The 21,410-nt window shown below is 41.9% G+C and overlaps 1 protein-coding gene across 4 annotated transcripts in view; it reads right to left on the bottom strand.

The window, feature by feature from the left end:
* LOC109431669 (protein I'm not dead yet-like) overlaps positions 1 to 21,176 on the bottom strand; it is a 52,159-nt gene extending 30,983 nt beyond the window's left edge. Inside the window, exon 1 of one of the 4 annotated variants that reach the window (XM_062852623.1) lies at positions 21,111 to 21,176. The gene's annotated coding sequence lies outside the window, so the exon portion shown is untranslated. Of the gene's footprint in view, positions 1 to 12,906; positions 13,053 to 13,103; positions 13,365 to 21,110 lie in introns of those variants that run through there. The other 3 variants (XM_019707919.3, XM_019707921.3, XM_019707920.3) reach the window with 3 other exon arrangements.
* Positions 21,177 to 21,410: the final 234 nt, after the last annotated feature.

Genomic DNA, 21,410 nt, shown 5'->3' with positions numbered 1-21,410 from the left:
GGAGGAATCATCGTAGGAATTCCATGAGGAATTCTTGAAATGATTCTCGTAGGAATTACCGCAGGAGTTTTAAGAGAAGATCCCGAAAGAAGTCCAGCAGTAATCCACAAAGAAATTTCAACATGAATCCCCAAAATTCCAGAAAGAATACCAAACGGCTTTCTAGGAGAAATCAACGAAAAATATCCAGAAAAATCGCCGAATGAATTCCAAGAGAAATCCCTGAAATAATTCCAGGAGTAATCCCCGAAGGACGTCCAGGAGGAATCCCTTAATTAAGTCCAGAAGGAGTTCCCGGAGGAATTCCATGAAGAATCCCCGAAATAATTCCAAGAGAAAGTAATCCGAAGAAAATCTAAGACGAATCACCAATGGAATTCCAGGAAGAATCTCCGATGGAAGGAAATCTAGGGTGAATCTCAGAAGGAATTATAGGAGAAATCCCTGCAGCAATTCCAGGGGGAATTCCCGAAGAAATTACGGTAGGAATCTCCGAAGTATGTCCTGGCGGAATCCTCGAGGCGGAATCTCCTAAAAGGATTCTTTCCGGGTAGGAGGAAGGATTTGCAAGATGTATCCTCTAAAGAATTACTGGAGGAGTTTCAGAAAGAAATCCTGAATAAATACTTGTAGAAACTCCATGAAAGATCCTTCAAGAATATCCTGGAAATATGCCTAATTATAATCCTAAGGAAATTATTGAAGGAACACCCACAAGAACTCTTGTAGGAATTCCTGAATGAGCTTCTGGAGATATCTCTGATGTAACTCCTAGAGGCATCCATGAGTCCACTTGGAAAAAAAAAATCTCAATCTACAACCTGAAAGAACCCCTGGAAGAACTTCTGGAAGAGTCCCTAAAAGAACACCTCAAGGAATTCTTTAAGACGATACGGGGCGCCGTATTATTTTTCTTATCTTTCCTCTCTTTCTAACAATTTGCCTCGCGATTTTGAAGATGGTAATCTCGATTTCTATCGCACTGAAGATGCTGAAAAACAATCAGCATATACACAGTGCTAAGTTTTTGTTGCAAAATTTTAAGCATAATCTGAGATTGCCATATTAGTAGCAACAGAGCAATGGCGGATATTCTCTCGATCGTCCCGTTCGTTCTTAAGGATATTCTGAAGAAATCTTAGAAAGAACTCTTATATAGGAATCCTTAAATAAACTACCCGGTAGAAATCCTGGATAGCTTTCTGAAAGAACATCTGCAGGAATCCCTGAAGAAATTTAGGAGGAATCTCTGAAGAAAATCTGCAAGAATCCCTGAAACTCCTGGAGGAACCTCCGAAGGAACTCCTGGATTAAATTCTGTAAGAACTCCTGTAAGAATTTCTAAAGGAGCTTCAGAAGGAATCCCTGCAGGATCTACTAGACTAATTTCTTAACACCTCGTGCAGGAATTCCTTAGAAACGTAATTCTTGATAGATCTCCAGGAGGCATTTATGAATCTTCCTTAAACTCTCTGAAGGAACTTCTGGAAGGATACTGAACGAACTCCTGTTTAAATAGCTCAGGGAACATCTAAAGAAATTCTTAATGAAAACCTGGATGCAGGCATCCGTGAATCCTACTAGAGCTATTAGGGAGATCCCTGAACGAACTCCTGGAATAATAACCGAAGGAGTTTCTGGAGCATTTCTTGGAAGAACCCTTGAAAGAATCTCTGAAAAAATTTCATGAGGCATCCCCAAAGTAATTCAAAGAGCAATCCCCGAAGGAATTCAAGGAGGGATTTTTGAATTCCGGGGGGGATACTAGAAGGATTTCCTGTAGGAACCCTTGGTGAAACTCCCAAAATGATCCCTGAAGGATCTCCTTGAGCGATACCTACAGCACGTCAGGAGAAATCCCTTGTTGAAATTCTCGAGGAATTTCTGCAGGATCTTCTGGAGGAATCTCTGAGGTAACTCCTGTACTAGTTCCTAAAGCAACTCCTGTTCCTGAAGGAACTTCAGAAGAAATCTCTGAAGAAACTCTCAGACTAATCTCTGAAAGATCTTCTATGGGAATTCCTGAAGGATCTTCTGGATGAATCTCTGATGTATCTCTAGGAGGCATTCATGAATCTACCTGTCGCACAGGTCTATTGAAATACCTACAGAAATTTCAACTGAAGCTGCTGTAGGAATTCCCGGTGGTACTCCTTGAGTAACTCTCAGTAGAACAAGTACTGAAACTCCCGGTAGAACTTCTAGAGGACTAACCGATGGTACTCCTTGACGAATTCCTGGTGAAACTCCTAGAGAAATTCTCGGTGAAAATCCTAGAGAAATTCTAGGTAGAATTCCTAAAGGAGCATCCGGTGTTTTTTTTATAAGAAAATGCCGAGGGAATTACTGGAGGAATTCGCGTTGGAACTTCTAGATATAAACTCGGTGGAAATTCTGGAAATAAAATGCGGTGAAACTTCAAGAAAAATTTCTTATGGAACTCCTGCGTGAATTCCCAGAGCATCTCCTAGAATCCTAGATGAATTTCCAGTGGTAGTTCAAGAAGAATACCCGGTAAAACTCCGGAAGGAATTCGCCGTGGAAATTTATTAACAGATCTCCAGGAAGATTTCCCTGTGAAATTTCTAAATGGCTTCCCTATTGTACTTGTGAAGGAATTCCCGATGAAACTCCCAAATAAATGCTCGGTGGAAAGCCTAGAAGGGTTCCTGGTGGGAATTCTTAGGAATACGCCGGTAGAACTCCTAATAAAAGAACTCCCGATAGGTTTCTTGAGGGAATCGCTGTTGAACTCCTATAGAAATATTCGGTGGAAGTTCTAAAAAAATCAGTGGAACTTCTGGATAAACTTCTGGTGAAACTCTTGTGGAAACTGCTGTAGGTGAAACTGCTGTAGGAACTCTTGGTGGTACTCCTACAGGAGTTTCCGGTGTAACATCTTCAGAATTCTCCAGGAAAACTCTTGATGGACATCCCAATGGTATTCCTAGAGAAATACCTGGAAGAACTTCTTGGGAAGTTGTTGGTGGAACTTCTAGAGGTGTTAATCCAGATAAATTTCCGATGGAACTTTTTTTATTCATAGTGCACACAGTTGCCAAATCCTATAACTATACACGTCTCGTGTTCAGTATCATACGGGCGTATCCACAATGATCGATTTCTCTTCATCGATTTTCTCTTTGGTTAATAACTTTGCCGGCAAGACATTTTCGGTTCTTTTTGTTTTGTTTTAGATGTTAGTCCTAGTCGCCCTTCACCAAAACACACCGAGAGGTCATCCGTAAATTGGTCGTATTTTCCGGAATAATCCGAAGAAAAGATCGATAAAGAGAAATCGATCATTGTAGATACGCCTGTATGATACTAAACGCGAGATGTGTATCATTTGAACAAAAAAAAAACGAAATCAAACAAACCATTTATTTTTGGGAGCTGTTCAATGTTTGGAAGGCCGAATACAACCTCAAGGCCACTTGTTACTTCTGTTTGTAATTTGTGCAAGGGAGCACTCCTAAGGGTACTCCAATTTCAGAAATTTCTGAATAAGATTTATTTCCGGAAAAAAATATCAGAAAAATTCAGACTGCTAGGGCTTTCAAACAAAAGCTAGGGACTGGATATTATAATACTCTAAAAGAACAAACACAAAAACCATAAGGCCTTACAAGGTTTATATTAACGACCCCGGGATCGAAAATTAGTTGTAAATCAATTTTTAAACGACTATATCTTAGCAATGGCTCCACCATTTTCCAATATTATTGGGCTATTCTAGCGTTCACAGTGTTTTATTTTGCCGATTTCGTGCGCTTTTTTAATAACGTTTCAACCGATGATTTTAGCGATATAGTTTCTTCGGAGAAGTTTCTACAATAGACAAGGCGCTTCTTTTGACATAAAGAGTTGAATGATCAATCCACCTATAAGTGAGATGAAAAAAATATTTTTTCGAAAAATGCAGATAGACGTTTGATGTCTTCGGCAAAGTTGTGCAAAATGCAGTTTTGAACAACTTTGTCCAAGACGCCATAATGCTGAATCGCATACTTTACGAGATATATTGCGTTGTATGTGCATGACCCCTAGAAATCATATATTTCATCATAACTTTTTAACGGGATTTTTTAGATTTTTTGCGTCTTCTACAAAGTTGTTTGGAATGTAAAAATACATGTTTTTGCTGAACATTGAAAAACGCTAGCTTTTGAAATAAGAAAGTTATTTACAAATTACTGATATTTATAGAGTAACTTCGAAATAGTATAACTGCTTTCGGCGCAAAATGGCGCAGAGAACCGTTTCGAATAATGAAACAACTATATTTCGACTATATCAAAATGGCTTAAACTTTTGTATACAAGTGTATTCTTCATGTGTTATGGTAAATAAACAAACAATTATCAAATATTGAAATAATTTAATAACTTCTTCATTTAACGAGATAGAATGTCGCAATGTTCAGCAAAATTGTGTATTTTTATATGCTCAACAACTTTGCAGAACATGCAAATAATGTAAAAATTATGGATTAAAAGTTATAATAAAAATCAATTTCTGAGTGATTTTTAAACATGTTTTTTTTTATAATACGTTAAAATAATCATAGCTTTTTACCAAGATTTTATACAATTTTTTTATGTTCTAGAAAGTTGTTGAGCATATAAAAATACACAATTTTGCTGAACATTGCGACATTCTATCTCGTTAAATGAAGAAGTTATTAAATTATTATATTCGTGAGATATTCATTAGAATTTTGAATAACTCATCAAAATCACATCGAGCTATGACAGCAAAAAGTGTTCGATTTGAGATATGATTTAGATATTCTCGTCTACCCGGGTACACATATTATGCATATATAGTAGTTTCTATACGAAATTATCATTGCTTCAAAGATTCTGTAATTATATTGAACTACTAGACTCAGAAATCTAGTGCGAACTTTTGCCCCACAGCTACTGCGAACTTTTGCCCCACTGTTGAGGTCCAAACAGTGTCCTTTTCTGCAAGAAGCACTAGTAGTTTATTGTTTATTCGAGTGCACCTCGCGAACTACTATGTAATAACAGTTCTCCGACATCAAGAGGTTATGAGATTATTCTTCTTCCTGTTACTACAAATTCTTATTCCTAAAGGTCCAAAAGTTCTATCAAAACACCGAGAAACACATTTTTTCGCATTACTCTGCCAAACCATAACAAAATCGTTCCAATTTTTATTGTCGAGTTGCTGACCTGATTATGTGTCGAACCCATACAGATTTGTTTGGGTTCTTAACTCATGCTCAGAAAAAGACCCACTGCGAACTTTTGCCTCGTGCGAACTTTTGCCTCGTACGAACTTTTGCCCCGCATTACTCTACCCAAAAACGGTGACTTGACTGTATGCGAAAGTTGGCGGGGCATCATATTACTGTGTATCGTTCTCAATGTCCTCTGCAAAGTGATCCTTAACCGGATACAGGAGAAGATTAACGCAACTCTCCGACGGCAGCACGCAAGATTCCGTGCCGGACTGTCCTGTGTGGGCCATATTGTCATGCTCCGTATCATCTTGGAGTACATCAATGAATTACAAGAGTTTCTATACTTGGTGTTCATTGATGACGAAAAAGCTTCCATGAAGTTTCACGTGAGTTAGTTTGCTTCACCATAAATACTTCACTGATTGTGTTTCTCTTACTTAGCACGTCCTGCAGAAATTTATTGCAGTGAGATAACATGTTTCTTGTTTGATACACCGGTAATCCTACCTACCTTACCTTGATACCTTGTTGGCTACAAAGTAACTTTACTCCAATGCCGAGCGTATAGTAGAGCACCATCTTCGTCGGTCTTGGGCGATGTTCCTCCAGTTTCCCCGAACGTGTAGGGATCGTAGATCTTCTTCAACCGCGTGCAGCCAGCGAGTTCGCGGCCGCCCACGAAGCCGCCTACCTCTACCGGGTTCTCTGCTGAATATTGTTTTCGCTATTCTTTCTTCCGACATTCGCACTACGTGTCCAGCCCACTGAAGTCTGCCGTATTTTATACGTTTCACAATATTCGCATCTTCGTACACTTGGTACAACTCGTGATTCATGCGTCTGCGCCACACTCCATTTTCTTGTTTCCCACCGAGAATTGTCCGCAGCACTTTGCGCTCAAAAACTCCAAAAGCTTTTCGGTCTACCTCCTTTAACGTCCACGCTTCGTGACCGTAGAGGGCAACCGGAAGAATCAGCGTCTTATACAGAGCGAATTTTGTTTGCGTTTGCAAGTTACGGGACCTAAGCTGGCTACGCAATCCGTAAAAGGCCCTATTCGCAGCTGCAATACGCCTTTTCACTTCACGGGAAACGTCATTGTCACATGTCACAAGTGTTCCAAGATAAACAAATTCTTCAACAACTTCAAACACTTCCCCATCAATCACTACCTCAGCACTAACACCACTAGGCCTGCTTCTGTCTCTACCCGCTATCATGTACTTCGTCTTGGTAGAGTTAATCGTCAAGCCTATCCTCGCTGTCTCTCTCTTCAGAGGAGCATAAGCTTCCTCCACTGCCCTACGATCGATGCCGATGAGATCAATATCGTCCGCAAAACCGAGGAGCATGTGCGACCGTGTGATGATAGAGCCATTCCTCTGCACGCCTGACCTCCTAATCGCTCCTTCGAGTGCAATGTTGAACAATAAATTTGAAAGTATTGAAAGTATTGTAATCATCGATGCACAAATTGATCTAAAAATACTCCCCAATACAGCGTACCTTTGACGTCAACATTCCCAGAACGAACGAATTTCATTTTAAATTTCACGCTCGGAACGCTCCGTCTTCACTCTATCCCATCTGATTATCTACTCCACATTGCAACTGATGACGCATTATAACAACGCCATCCGTTCCCCAATGTCGTGTGTCATCTCCGTTCATCCATACTAACGAAATGTGCCTCTAGTATGATGTAAGACGGTTTAACAATCTTGCAATATACAGGTGACCCACCTCTGCACCAGATAATTGCGGCAATGATGATGAAATAAGTGAGCAGACAATGATAACAACCGCATGACTTGTGTCTGCTAGTGGTGCGCTTGGTTTACGCATCACCCAGGTCTGTTTTCCACGATGAACGTGAAAGGCAAAACGATAGGTACCGGGTAACCGAGCGCCACACCGGGGATTTCCTGGCACCATGACCTTGCCGCCAATAACAGCTGGGTCAGCTATTGGTAGGTACATAGTCCGTGTACCTAATGGGAGGGATAATTTTAGAAATTTTTGAGATTTTGCCTCCCATCTCGCACACCCACGCCGCTCGATGTGTGGGTATTGGAGTAGCGACGCAGCACATGGGCCTTGCTGCGTCTACAATCACGTGTGATCGTTGCGTCAGTTCGTAATGTGTACGAAAATTTACGTCGAATATCCGTGTTTTGTATTTAGTGAGATGAATTAGAACATCTCTTACACTGACACATTATCGATACTAGCTATTTACGTATGAATATCTAACGGAAGTTCAGAAACTGTATTGTATATAATACTTTTGCGTCATACAACTTTTTTTTCTAAAGTAAATAACGCATAAGCTTTCTTCGAACTTTTACTCAATTTTTATTTCCAATAAGCTAGATCACTGTAGTTTTGTTTTAATTTTAAACCTACGACTGATCAGTAGACATTATAAGATACTTGTGAGACCATCCAAATTGTTCTGTTCTGCGCATTTTAGCCCACCCTCCCCTACTTGAGGAGTGATCTATCTCACAGCGTAAATGGTCAATCCGCGTTCGCACTCTTTCGCATCGCATTCGCAAATATGCTCACCATGCAGGTTGCTGTTACTACGTGATCAAAATCAGGCAGCTTGTAGAAAAAGCGTGATGGAAGTACAAACCAACCACACCCGTTAACATATGAACCTATTGCGAACTTCACTTATAAATAATGAAGTATAAGAGAAATTCGTTGTAGAGAGGATTTTAATCCAAAATATCTAAAAAAATATCTTCATAGCGTTTCGGAATTCTTAAAGTTTTGCATAAACGAAAGTCTACGAGAAAGGAGGGGTAGGTCTGAGATGATCAAAATTTGTTCTGCGTGATTTAAGAACGGTCAGCTAGTAAGTGATTGGAACTCCTTCCATAAGCTACGTGGATTGTTAGAGGAGAGAAGGTTGGGTGGTCTTTTTTTCCTTCTAAACCATAGGAGGATAATCTGCAAACAGACACCATAATAACAAGGATAGGGTAGTGTGGGGCTGAGGCCGTCTTCTACTACATTAGTAAAAGCCATGGGACTATTATCTCCTCGTACCCATTAAACATATTCCTATGGACCCTACGTCTCTCCGGAACCACCAAGAAGGTATTACTTCAGAGAGGGGCTAGTGCACAAGGTTTGGTGGTCTGGTAGAAGTCTACTGTGTACGGATAAAGTCTACGAGGGGTAGGTGAGGACTTGAAATAGATTAAAATAAGACTACGTAGTTTATGGATCGACATCCATCCCAGTATGCTCCATTTTACCCCGTTCCGTAGATGCATTTTGATTCTTTTTCCCTCACTTAACCATTATTGGTACGAAAGTGATGAAGACACAAAATATCAGAAAACCAGTTCGAACTTGAATTGATTAGCCTTTTTATGTTGGCGTGACACTTTCGATTCTGTTTGCTATCGGCATTCGGTGGCGATCTAATTGCTAAAGTAGCTGCGCATGGTGGGATCGTGGAAGCGGCAATAAGTGATAGTAAGTTTGGAAATGATAGCGGCTTTCGTCGGATTTTTGTTCGTGGCACTGTGACAAGAATTAGACAGGCCTCCAGATCGATATAGACACACCTCTGAAAGTGTTGCAGTTGTTCAAAATGAGTAACTACGACGACGTTCTATACTACTTCATTGAATTGAATGTTTTCGAACAAATCAAGTTCAAACGATCTGGTTTACATGCATCTACCACAAGTCGTTTGCAGACAATGCAGTCTAAGCACATTCTCGATGCATTCGTTCCATTGAATCCAGACACCAACCAAGCAACAGAGAGGTCACTGAAACGAGGGGAACTCGCTTAGCCTAGTCGCGCTGCAATCGGATCCAGAATTCTTGGGAACACCAGTTCGTAGCAACGAACGTGAATGCCCTGCCTTTTATGCGCTCTTTTCTGTTCGCTCCACAGAGAACATCGCGATACGCAATGGATCGTTTCCGTTGTTCTCATTATGAGTATAATTACCCACTATTCTCTCGATTTTGCCAACCGACCGACCATCGCATCCAAGTGCATCGTACTTGATCGGTCGGATGCATGTTTTGCGATGCACGGCACCCACTTCCATTTCTCTAGTGGGAATGTAGCTGAGGGAGCACTAGGAAACAGGCAGCGGATTTTTTCCCGTCGTCTCAATTTTGACAGAACGAAATAAAGTGCAAAAAAGTCATAAGCCAAAAGATTATCGCTACCACATGACGTTGCTTATCGAACAACGCCTGTAAACAACAGCTGATGCGGCAGCAATAAGCTGGTTGCTTCTTTTTAATCGACCGTACGTGTAGTCCCCAGTCAGTGCAAGTGTCTTCTGTACTGAACGTCGCCATCGAAAGAGTAAAGATTCCACAGGGACGATTAATGAATAATTACTGCCAATTTAGATGAATGCGAAGTTAAGATGGCACGGTTTTCAATGACGCGCAGAAATGCACTGAATGATTGTATGGATGCAATCAGAGACAACACATACAGGGGGTGGCCAAAATGTTTGGGATAGGCAACATTTTTTTCTCTCACAAAAAAATATGTATCAACATGCTGTAACTTTTCATAGAGTGCATAAAAAATATCAAATTTTGACTGTTTGTTAACCTATTATATGTGCATCATTGGTACAAATTTGGGTTCGATTGGTAAATCTTTCGCGAAGTTCTCGTAAAACACTATTTTTTGACTACCAATTCTCTGAAACCAGTAAACCGAATTGAATGAAATTTTGAACGTTTTCTACAATTTATTGATACTTAATGCGACATTATAAAATGTAATATTTTCTCACGGCGAATAAAGTCATACCGGTTTGTCATTTTCACCCATATAGAAGAAAATAAGTCAATTTTACAATATCACACAATAATAACTAAATGTGTTCTTACTTCAACCCAAATAGGCTTATATATCTAATTGGAGACATCTTGAAAACAGAAGTAGAAAATCTTTGGATATCAAAACTAAAATTTATTGACATTGACGTAAAAAATTAACATTTTTTCGAAAAAGATCCAAAAAGTGTCAATCCATGAAAACTTTTTTGAACGTTTAAAAAGTACCTATGTTTTAAAAACTTGTGAAGTATTAATATGTTGTTGATAAACGTACAAAATTTCACTCAATTCGGTTCACTAGTTTCTGAGATATTACAGTTCAAATATAAGCTGTCTGAGAAATAGTGTTTTACAAAAACGGTTCAAGCTTTGCGAAAGATTAACCAATCGAGCCAAATTTGTACCACTGATGCACATATAATAGGTTGGCAAACAGTCCAAATTTGAGATTTGTTTATACACTCTATGAAAAGTTACAGCATGTTGAACTTTTTTGTGAGGGAAAAAAAAGTTGCATATCCCAAACATTTTGGCCACCCCCTGTATACCCATTATAGCTGATCGACTTATTCACATCGTTGGATGTTTCTGCTTTTTATACCTGCGTACTATGCATATATTTATGTTTTTAGAACAGAAGCCCTTGAGACTACAGACAAACAGTAGTGGAAAATATTTCAAGCTTCGGAGGTATTGATGGTCGTCAAAAGGCAGTTGAAGGTGGCACCAAGATCTGCATGAAGAAGCACGAATCAAGAAGATGATGATTACTTCTGCGAATTCAAGGTAAGTATGGAGAACACTCAGATTAAATGATACATCAATCTTCGAATGTTCAACTTAAACATACAATCTGTGTTGCCGGTGAAGCCTGGTATGTATCAATGAAGAACACTCAACGGCTGCAGCTCTCCATTATCGCTGAAGTCTGTGGCAAACAATTTGTGCATAGGGGAATTGTGGGTAAAATGAACAGGGGGGGTAAAATGAACAGGGTGGTGTTTTACAGCAGTTAGCATATTTCTGCATGTTTTAACGATTGGGTTCTGTGTGATAGCGTAAATCATTATACTTCTGCAGATTTTGAACTTCAAAATTAAGTAAACCACTTAATTATAATGAAAAGTTCAAAAACCACGTGAAAAATATGCGCTGATGTAAAATTGAGCGTATCTGAATTAAGGTCCATTCGTATATTTTTCGCAGAATATGACATATGTAATATGTATTCCAATAATATACTCCCAAAAGACAATATTTATTTTAAAAAAACTTAGGTAATGCTTTCAATACAATTTTAGGAACAACTTTAAAACCAGCATGACTTGGGGGTAAAATGAACAGCTGGTTCAAACTTTATGCATTTTTGTGCAATCTCGGTATATTGAAATCTAGAATACATATTATGACACAACTAGAGCAAAAAGTTAAGAAAAAAATATTTTACGCTTATAAAATAAGATTTATATCCTGAAAACCGCTTATTTTAGTACATATTTTATAAATAATGATTCCAGCACATTCCAAATTTTATATCAAAAGTTTTAAAATTGTAGCATATAAAGTTTACATTGAATTTGTTGACCTATACTTGAATATATCGAAATTAAACATTCAAGCTAGTTTTTGAAGACATGTTCATTTTACCCCCATCGATTGTTCATTTTATCCACACTATTTTTCATGACTCTGTTTTCTTGCATTTTTTGCAACCGAAAATAATGTAAGAAAATTGTATTTTATATCAATATTTTCTTCCAGAACTCTTAGAATATATTACCATCTACGATGTAACAGAATAAAAAGAAAGATTTTGTCATATTTCTATTGGAAAAGACGACAAACGCTTAGGGTGTTCATATTACCCCCAATTCCCCTAGTGGTTTTACAACTGAATCTTCAGCATTAAGCTCCTTCGATGCCGACAAAAGCGACATCTGCAAACAAGCGTTAGACTGAAACATCGCAGGACATCGCAGCAGAGGAAGGCGTAGAGACTCAACCTAAGTACACAATACGACAAAAAAAAATTCCTGACAACAGGCCAAGGTAAAGGCGGGCAATCAGCTAGAACGGTGATCTCTCATAACTGATACGTTTTTTTCCTCTCTTGTTCAGGAAATTAAGCCACTGCGTCCAATAAGTTGAACTTTTGTGACTGATACGTTATTTCGTTCATTTTGTGTCTCTAGATATCTCCAATAACAATAATTTTCCTGTGGTGAAATCATAGTGATGTATCATCTAGCAGAAGTAAACGATTTCTATGCCTGTTTATGTCAGACCGTAAAATAATCCACGCTGAGTAACAATTGAAAAACCCTTTGATTATATTCGCATGCAAAAATATATATACATATGTATATATTGCAATTAATAAACATTTTTTGTCAAGCACAAGAATAAACTGCGCTGCGTCGATTGACTTTGCATTACGTAAGCCGCCAAGTTATCATATTTCGCTGAAATGACGTATTTCCTTTGACAGTTTCGCGCAATGAACGGCGGTTGAATAGCTACATAGAATATATGGAACAGCATTTGTTTTGAGTCACAACTATCACAGCAGTTTCGCAAAACGCTTTCAAAGTCAGCAGGTCAAAACAAGAACCTCCCGCACTGTTTGAAGCTGTTGCTGCTGCCGCTGTGGTTCACTTTGGTAGACGGATTTATTTTTAAACTTTTACTGATTTCCACTTATTTTTACTCCCGTCTCACTTTCCCATCGTTCAAACATCAAGGTTGGATTAACTCCACTTTGTTTCGCATGGATTTTGCATACCACAGTCCTTTTATGTAAATAAGTTTCACTAGTTTCTGTTAGTTCACTTGTGCAAATAATCCAACTTCACTCACATTGTCGATTCTTCCGCAACCAGTTTCAGAACGAAATTCGGTCAGAATACATTAGCACATTGCGAGTGCACGCTTATACAACATCGATGAAAAATCACACCGTCTTGCCCGATATCGTGGCCCAAAACTGAATGAAAACACCTCCCCCGAAAACCTACGAGAAATCTAGAGATCAAAACTCCCCATATCACACTCACTCGAATCAAACAAGATCACGCCGCTAATCCACGCTCGCTCTCTCTCGTGTTCTCTGATCCGGATTCAAAAAATTCAAATCTTGAGGAAAATTTTCACGCACCTTCTTCTGATTGTTCGCCGGTCACACTTTTTCCGTCCGGTGCCCCTCTCCGGTTAAGTAAAGAGCGCAGCACAGACAGACACGCGGCCGCTCGACTGTATTATCGCATCGGAACTGAACAGTAAGAAAATTTTAATTTCGAACCTGACCTCTCGTCAATATCGGCACGGCGCGGCGGCAGAGCGGGACCAGTACATGCGGCAGCGATTACAGTAGACCGACCTACACGCGCACCACCGGTCCCGGACTTGTTCTTCCAGTCGAGCGAGTTGTTCCACCGAACTAACACACCGATCCTAAGTCGGCTTGGTGTAGATAAGAAAGAATGTGCTTTTAACTAAACATCTAAGCCATGGTGCGGACTGGGCAGGAGTTCAGCTTCTTCGCATGCTGTCCCACATGCGCATCGTCATCATTTAAAGTGCATGGGAATGGCAAGTAAACTACACATGGATAATATGGAAGAAACTCTAAAAAGTGTAAGCCACATGTATGTTTGCTCGCTCACATGTTTCGCTCTCAGGGAGAGAGAACCGATGCACTTGTAGAGCGATACCGGCGCGTGTTAAGTCACTTACACATAGGCAGCTGGATGAATGTGGGGTACAATGGGATTGAGAGTTTTGAAAGCCAGTACGTTTTTTTTACAGTTCATTTTTTTATTCCTGACAAAATTTGCGTTCATTTTCATTAAAAAAAAACTTAATTTCTACGATGCTTCGTTCTTGAGTTATGATTTCTCAAAGAAGTTAGAGTTAGGGGAAAACAAAAAAATTCCACCTGAGTTTTCCGGGAAAATTTGTACGATAATAAAAAAAATCCCCTATAGCTGCAATCTTCTAAGCAGAAGCTAGAGATTTGTAGCTATACAAAAGACTGGTTTATTCGAAGATATTTTGAACTTGTTACCGAACGGTAACTTTACGCTAATGGTGGGCAGTGTAGGGAAACTTTTATATAGCTAGCCCAACAGTCTTTTTAAAGTGTGGGCGTCGTGCGTGTTGACCCAATGCGCGTCACGGTGCGTCAACGCGCAATGAAGAAGTGGAGAGTTTCAGCAGCCACCTGAAGCGGGTGGCGATGTAGGCGGAAACCAGGAGAATGAGAGAAGAGACCGAAGAGAAGATCGGACGAGGAGACTGGGAGACAGGTAACGAGCAGTGTTCGAGGCAGTAAATCGCTACTCGTGCTTGAGGGAAGAGGTGATAAGTGTTCCAGGTCGGAGGTTCCACGTTTGGACCTCCGATCGGTGTAATTGTGGCACCCTCGTTGATAATTAAGTGCCATTTGTGCGGTGGATGGGCTGCCTAAGCACCCGCTAGCCCGAAACCACCCGCCGGTCCCAGAGATCCTGCGAAGCATACGTTCCAGCTCACGATCAAACCGCTACGGCCTTCCGGCCGCGCTGCTGCTCGGCCTAACGTTTAGCGTCTTGCCAAACCACCGGATCTACTCCGGACCACGACCGATCGCCCGATCACCTTCGCCTGCCCCGCCCGGCTCACGAAGAAGGTTTTATCCAGCCGCCTTCGGGCAAACCTAAGGAAGACATCCCCCCCCCCTTGGCGTTCACCTCACCGCCTTCGGGGCTTAAGAACGGCCCTATTCGCGTCGGCTCTCTGGACGCCGAAGAATGGCGCACCCCCGTCGCCTACCCTGTACTGCTCTACGGGAAACCTGCCGGTGACACGGCGCTTCACCACTAAGAACACGACGACGACCCATTCAGGAAGCAATAAATACGTAAGTTCATTTAAATCACAATTTAGGACAAACCCCACCGAAAACTTCCCCATCCAGAAAACATTTACACATTTATTGTTATTACTTTGTCTTCGATATAAATCGTACAGACTGATACTTAATCTAATTTGATAACTTATTCCTAAAATTTTGCTTTGTCATACCAAATTCAAATAAGCTGCTAACTTCGTTGAATACCCGTATGCAGGAGCTCAAGGGATTATTGTGGCCGTAGTCTGTTCTATGCCCAGGTACAATAAAGAAATCGTTGTGACGTAATTGACGCATCGGTGCATTTAACGAGAGTTGCAGCAGAAGATCTGGACTGTCAATATTGTTCTCCAAAATATCGAACACGACTAGCTGCTGTAATTTTTTTCGACGATCGGAGAGCAGTTCAAGATCAATTAAACGGCAACGTGCTGGGTAGTCCGGAAGACGTTCAGGATCGTTCCACGGTAGATTGCGAAGCGCAAAGCGTATAAAGCGTCTCTGGACACGTTCCTTGCGGATTATCTGCGAAGCGTGGTACGGATTCCAAATCGGGGCTGCATATTCCAGGATGCTACGCACCAGGGCACAAAAAAGTGACTTGAGTGTGTATGGATCGGTAAAGTGCGCTGCATTACGGCGTATAAATCCAAGAATGGAGAATGCTTTCGCAATTGTTACGGACACGTGATCGTTGAAACGAAGTTGGCTGTCGATGGTCACACCCAGATCACGAATTGACTGCACACGTTCTAACTGCATGGATCCCATCTTGTACTGGTGGATTACTGAGTTGCATTTACGACTAAACGTTATGACCTTGCATTTCTTAATATTTACGCTCATGCCGTTTTTTTGGCACCAACACAGCAGCTCGTTTATGTCCATTTGCAGTGCAAGGCAATCTAGAACTGTGGCAATGACTCGGAACATTTTCATGTCGTCAGCGAACAGCAGCTTTCCTGAGGAGATCCGAGTGCACAAATCGTTGATGAATAGCACGAAGATTAGGGGACCTAGGACACTACCTTGCGGAACGCCAGAAGGAATGTCAAAGGAATTCGAGCGTGCAGAATTCACTTTAACGAAAGCTTTGCGGTCAGAAAGGTACGACAACAGCCATTCAGTAAACCAACCAGGAAAACCAATATGTTTGAGTTTTTCAACGGCGTACCTGTGAGGAACAGTGTCGAACGCCTTTGAAAAGTCTATGTAGATTGAATCAACCTGCATTCGACGTTCCATTTCGTTGAATAGTACGGAAGTGTAGCATAGTAGATTTGTCGGAGTAGAGCGATGAGGTACAAATCCATGCTGGAACTCCGAGACTAGCGGTTTAGCCGCATTGATCACAATATCGTGCACTAGAGATTCAAAAACTTTACCCAGGCAGCAAAGAATCGATATACCACGGTAGTTTTCAACATGACTCAGTGTTCCGGTTTTATGAATGGGTATCATGAAGGCGGTTTTCCATAAACTTGGGAAACATTTTTCGTCTATGGAACGGTTGAACAACAGCATTACAGGAACCACCAACGATCTGGCACAATTTTTCAGAAGTAACGGCGGCAGACCGTCAACGCCGGCACCTTTTGAAGCATCCAACTTCGTCAATGCTCGCAGTACATCATCGTAAGAGAAATGGCAAGGCGGTAGATGAACATCGTAAGACGGCATTTGACTAAAGCTTCCTGGATGAGGCTGCGGGGACGTCGCCCTGTACACGGTTTGGAAATAACTGGAGAACAGATTTGCGGCTTCCTCGGGTGTGTTAGCTGTAACATCGCCGTATGTCACATTGATTGGGACGCGATTACCAGATCGTTGGGACTTGACGTACTTCCAAAACATCGTTGGGTTTTGCTTGAGGTTGGATTCTAATCTACTTACGTGTCCTTGGTAGGTTGATGTGAGTAGTTCATTGTACGCAGACTCAACCGAGCGGAGCATGTCTCTATTTGCGTTAGATTTATCAGAAAAGAAACGATGACGCACCTTTCTGAGTCTATTTCGCAGATTACGCAATTCAGTCGTCCACCACGGATGTTTTTTGAACGCGTCCAAAGACCGACGATGAGGCACATTCTCAGCGAGAATCTCGGAAAGCTTGTCGTAAAACATGAGCACATTTGCGTCGACCGAATTACCATTCAAAAAGTGCTCCCAGTCAACAGATGCCAGTATGGTGTTGAGATGCTCGTAATTGCAACGCTTGAAGTCAGGATCGGGAGTGGTGGATTCCGAAACGACCTGAGCGAGTACAGAGCTACGGATGTCTAGTTGCAGTACGAGTGGCGGGTGATAAACGTCTGAAGTTAAAAAACGCCCTGGGACCCGGGAGTCAGAAGAGGCATTGTAAGCCCACCCCGGAAGCTGCCGTTGGCTGGACCAGCAGCTTGGGGCTTAGGCCGACCCCTTCTGGGCCGGCGAGATCGACTCCCGGGGTCAAAAGTTGTTTCAAACTTGAACAGATCAGAGTTCCATTCAGGAATACCCCTTGCAGTCCACACAGACCGCAGCAGGACAAGCTTTTTTAAAGCAATAGTAATGGTACATCACAATGGAGGCCATTGTAGTAACAAAACCACAATGAAACTCTCTTGGAATAGCAATGGAGCGAGTTATCCATACAATGTGGTTGCAACCAATTAGTATAGGTTCTCTAGTTTGTTGAGCAGGGACGCCTGAATACGAAAAGTTTGCGAAGAAACGCTCAAAAGTGAAAAGAGAGTCAAATGGAGACTCCTCATCTGACACATGCCAATCAGTCAACTCATGAGAAATTCTGCTCATGCAGAGTTGGCTAAGCTGCAATTCTTTGTTAAGTTATCCATGAACTGTACTACCTAAGTAGGTATTCCATCAAACTGAAGCATCTCGAATTAATGTTTGACCTACTTCAGATGATATAATCACCATAGCATATATACATACATTACATTTATTTGTTCAACATCACATTTAAGACAAGACATAATCCACAATAGTACGCCACAATACTCGGTTTGTGGCTGCCGTTCTCCATCCTCGGTCGCGCCCAATGCTCGGCAGGTCACGCTCCACCTGGTCCGCCCATCGTGCTCTCTGCGCTCCACGCCTTCTTGTGCCAACCGGATCAGTAGCAAACACCAGCTTTGCAGGGTTGTTGTCTGGCATTCTTGCAACATGCCCTGCCCACCGTATCCTTCCGGCTTTGGCCACCTTCTGGATGCTGGGTTCACCGTAAAGTGTAGCGAGCTCGTGGTTCATCCTTCTCCGCCACACACCGTTCTCCTGCACACCGCCGAAGACCGTCCTTAGAACGTGTCGCTCGAAAACTCCGAGTGCTTGCAGGTCCTCCTCGAGCATGGTCCATATCTCGTGCCCGTAGAGCACCACCGGTCTTATTAGCGTTTTGTACATGGTGCATTTGGTGCGTGGGCGAATCTTTTTCGACCGCAGTTTCTTCTGGAGCCCGTAGTAGGCCCAACTTCCGCTGATGCGCCTTGGTTTTGAGCTGGTGAATGACATCCTTAACTTCCCTAAGCGTGGGGGTTGGTTCATTTCCGTCCTCCGCTGCACTGGCGTCGTCGTTTCCTCCGTTGCCGTGGTCTCCCGTGCCTACGTTCTCCACGCCATTCAGGTGCTGATCGAAGTGCTGTTTCGCTTCTGTTTGTAACGTTCCACGTTCTGCCGGCTCCCTTGCTGCAGCATTACAGCCTTCGCTTCTTCTCTTCCAAAACCGTTCTGCACTCTTCGTCGAGCCATTCGTTCCGTCGATTTCGTTCCACGTACCCGATGGTGCTCTCGGCTGCGTCGTTGATGGTTGCTTTCACTGTACTCCAGCAGTCCTCTAGAGGGGCCTCTTCGAGCTCGCCCTCGTCTGGCAACGCGGCTTCGAGACTCTGCGCGTATGCTGAGGCGACATCCGGTTGTTTCAGTCCCTCTAGGTTGTACCGTGGCGGTCGCCGGTACCGTACATTGTTAATGACGGATAGTTTTGGGCGCAGTTTAACCATCACCCGCAAAAAACACATTGCGACCATAGGTGAAAGTATGGATCGAAACAATCGGCAAAGACCCACACGACGAAAATAGAACTACGATGGGAAATCGCTAAATGCGCTCAAAACGGTTGCTAACACGCTGCGAAGTCGAACGCCGCGACTCAACTTCGAGCGACTGCGGAACGTGAACATAGCTCAAGATTACACGCAGCAGTTGGCAGAGTCCTGACAACAGCTTGGCGCAGCTAATCTTAAAACTGGCTGTAGGGATATCCGATCCGCTATAGGTAGTATTTCGACTACAGCACTAGGATCAACAGCTTTGGATCGCAGAAGCGACTTGTACGACGGCGAATGTGAACAGTTAAAAAACGAGAAGAATGCAGCATGGACGAGAATGTTGCAACACCATACGAGGGTGAACAAGGTGCCAAACAGATATAGAAATCAGTCTTACGAAGTAAGAAGCACCAGCAGGAAGAACGAGATCGCAAAGCGATGATGGATGGGCTGTACCGCACTAAGGTCATACGGAAGTTCCATAAGAAGCTGAACCGCTCGCGCCACAAGTCGACAAGTGCCGAGACAATCGCGGGAATCTTCTCACGAGCGAGCGTGAAGTGGTGGAAAGCAGTGTTGGGAATACTCACATGCAAAAAGTTATACTCACTTGCTGCCAAGTGAGTTCATTGATCGAAGCTTCAACCATAGCTATGGTCATGATCTTCGGCAATGAACATTTCTTCTCGCGCTTCAATACTGCCGCTAGAATTCACTTGACCGTTTCCTTGCCGCTACTGGAAGACAGCATCTTCGATTGGCTAGACTCTGATGCCGTCAACACCCATAAAAACCTCCAAGAAGTATCCGCCTGCTCCTTCGCTACCATGTTCTTGGTACGCTTAAAGAACGTTTGGAACGTTTTGGGAGGTACAAGAACCTTAAATCAGATCTGCGTATTCGATGGTCAAGCAGAAATACGAACAACTCTATTCATCAACCAAACCAGTCAGTCGAAAACCTGAAGGACGATACATAATACACGCGAAAAAATCCGTTCTGATAAACGTGAACAAACAAACACAAATACATATGAGAACAAGCAAATATACACCGTGAACTGGAACTAGTCAATATGGGCGTTCTAGAAACCTCCTCCTCTTCTTGGCGTAAAGTCCTCACTGGGACAAAGCTTGCTTCTCAGCTTAGTGTTCTATGAGCACTTCCACAGTTATTAACTGAGAGCTTCCTCTGCCAATGACCATTTTGCATGTGTATATCGTGTGGCAGGCACGAAGATACTCTATGCCCAATGAAGTCAAGGAAATTTCCTTTACGAAAAGATCCTGGACCGACCGGGAATCGAACCCGTCACCCTCAGCATGGTCATGCTGAATACCCGTGCGTTTACCGCCTCGGCTATATGGGCCCCATATCTAGAAACCGTGATATCTAGTTCACGGTGTACATTTCTAATTGTTGTTATCGTTGCTATGCATAGTTCCCGTTTGTTCTTGTTGCCGTGACTGAGAGTTCACGTATATCGGAACGGTTTTTTTTTTGTTGCGTGTACGACTTCGACGAGCTGGTTGGAGGATTTAAAATTACGGCACTGTGTCGTTTAGAGCACCTCGAGCGCCGGCTGGATAAAAAATGTCCCATGTGAAGCCTGAAGGATGAGTATCACAAGTTTATGCGAGGGTATCGGATATTCTTTCCGCATCACCCAGAGCATTCTTTTATCTAGTTCATTTATTTGACGCTCAATTGCGTTTAACACTTTACGGAGCCAAGTATCATTTTTTAAATGTTATTTACAAATATCTTCAAACTTAACTTAGTTAGATTTGCGTATTCGATGGAAAGTGTTTGTTGATGATGTAAGTTCATGACTTTCTTCTATTTTGCAAAGTAGTGTTTTACGCAACAAATATCATAAGCACTTTTGGTGGATGCAAAGGGCTTGTAAGTAAATTTATTTTTATTACCTTCAGAAAATCGAAATAGATTTACTTGCAGACGCAGTATTGAAGGCATTTTTCCATAAATTTACTTCGCAACTTCATTTGAAGTTTCTCATATTTTTTCAACTTTGTTTCTATTATTGTATTTAAAAGTCTTGAGTATTTGAATCGACTTGCATGCATGACTGTATTCACATCCGAAGATTTACACAAACTTACACTTTTTTAGATGAATCATTAGTACATCACTATAACACTAGAAACCAATCTAAACAACTAATTTTCTATGAATCACTGGACCCGATCAAGTTGTCTCATACCAACGCTAGCGCCACTTAAGACTCTCGACAGTGATAACGACGCGAAGCCTCATGGGCGACTACTCCGGATTTCCCTCGAGAGAATGCACCGCACACTCACTGTATGTAGAAGATTTCTTTTTTTTTTTAATCAAACCCAGGAAACGAGTTGCATGCAGCGTTAATGATAATTTCATACATTTGATCCTCCGTCCATTCA

The sequence above is a fragment of the Aedes albopictus genome, chromosome 2 (assembly GCF_035046485.1).
Source record: "Aedes albopictus strain Foshan chromosome 2, AalbF5, whole genome shotgun sequence".
NCBI lineage: Eukaryota > Metazoa > Arthropoda > Insecta > Diptera > Culicidae > Aedes > Aedes albopictus.
The sequence above is the reverse complement of the archived record's forward strand: the minus strand, read 5'-3'. Positions and strand labels throughout refer to the sequence as shown.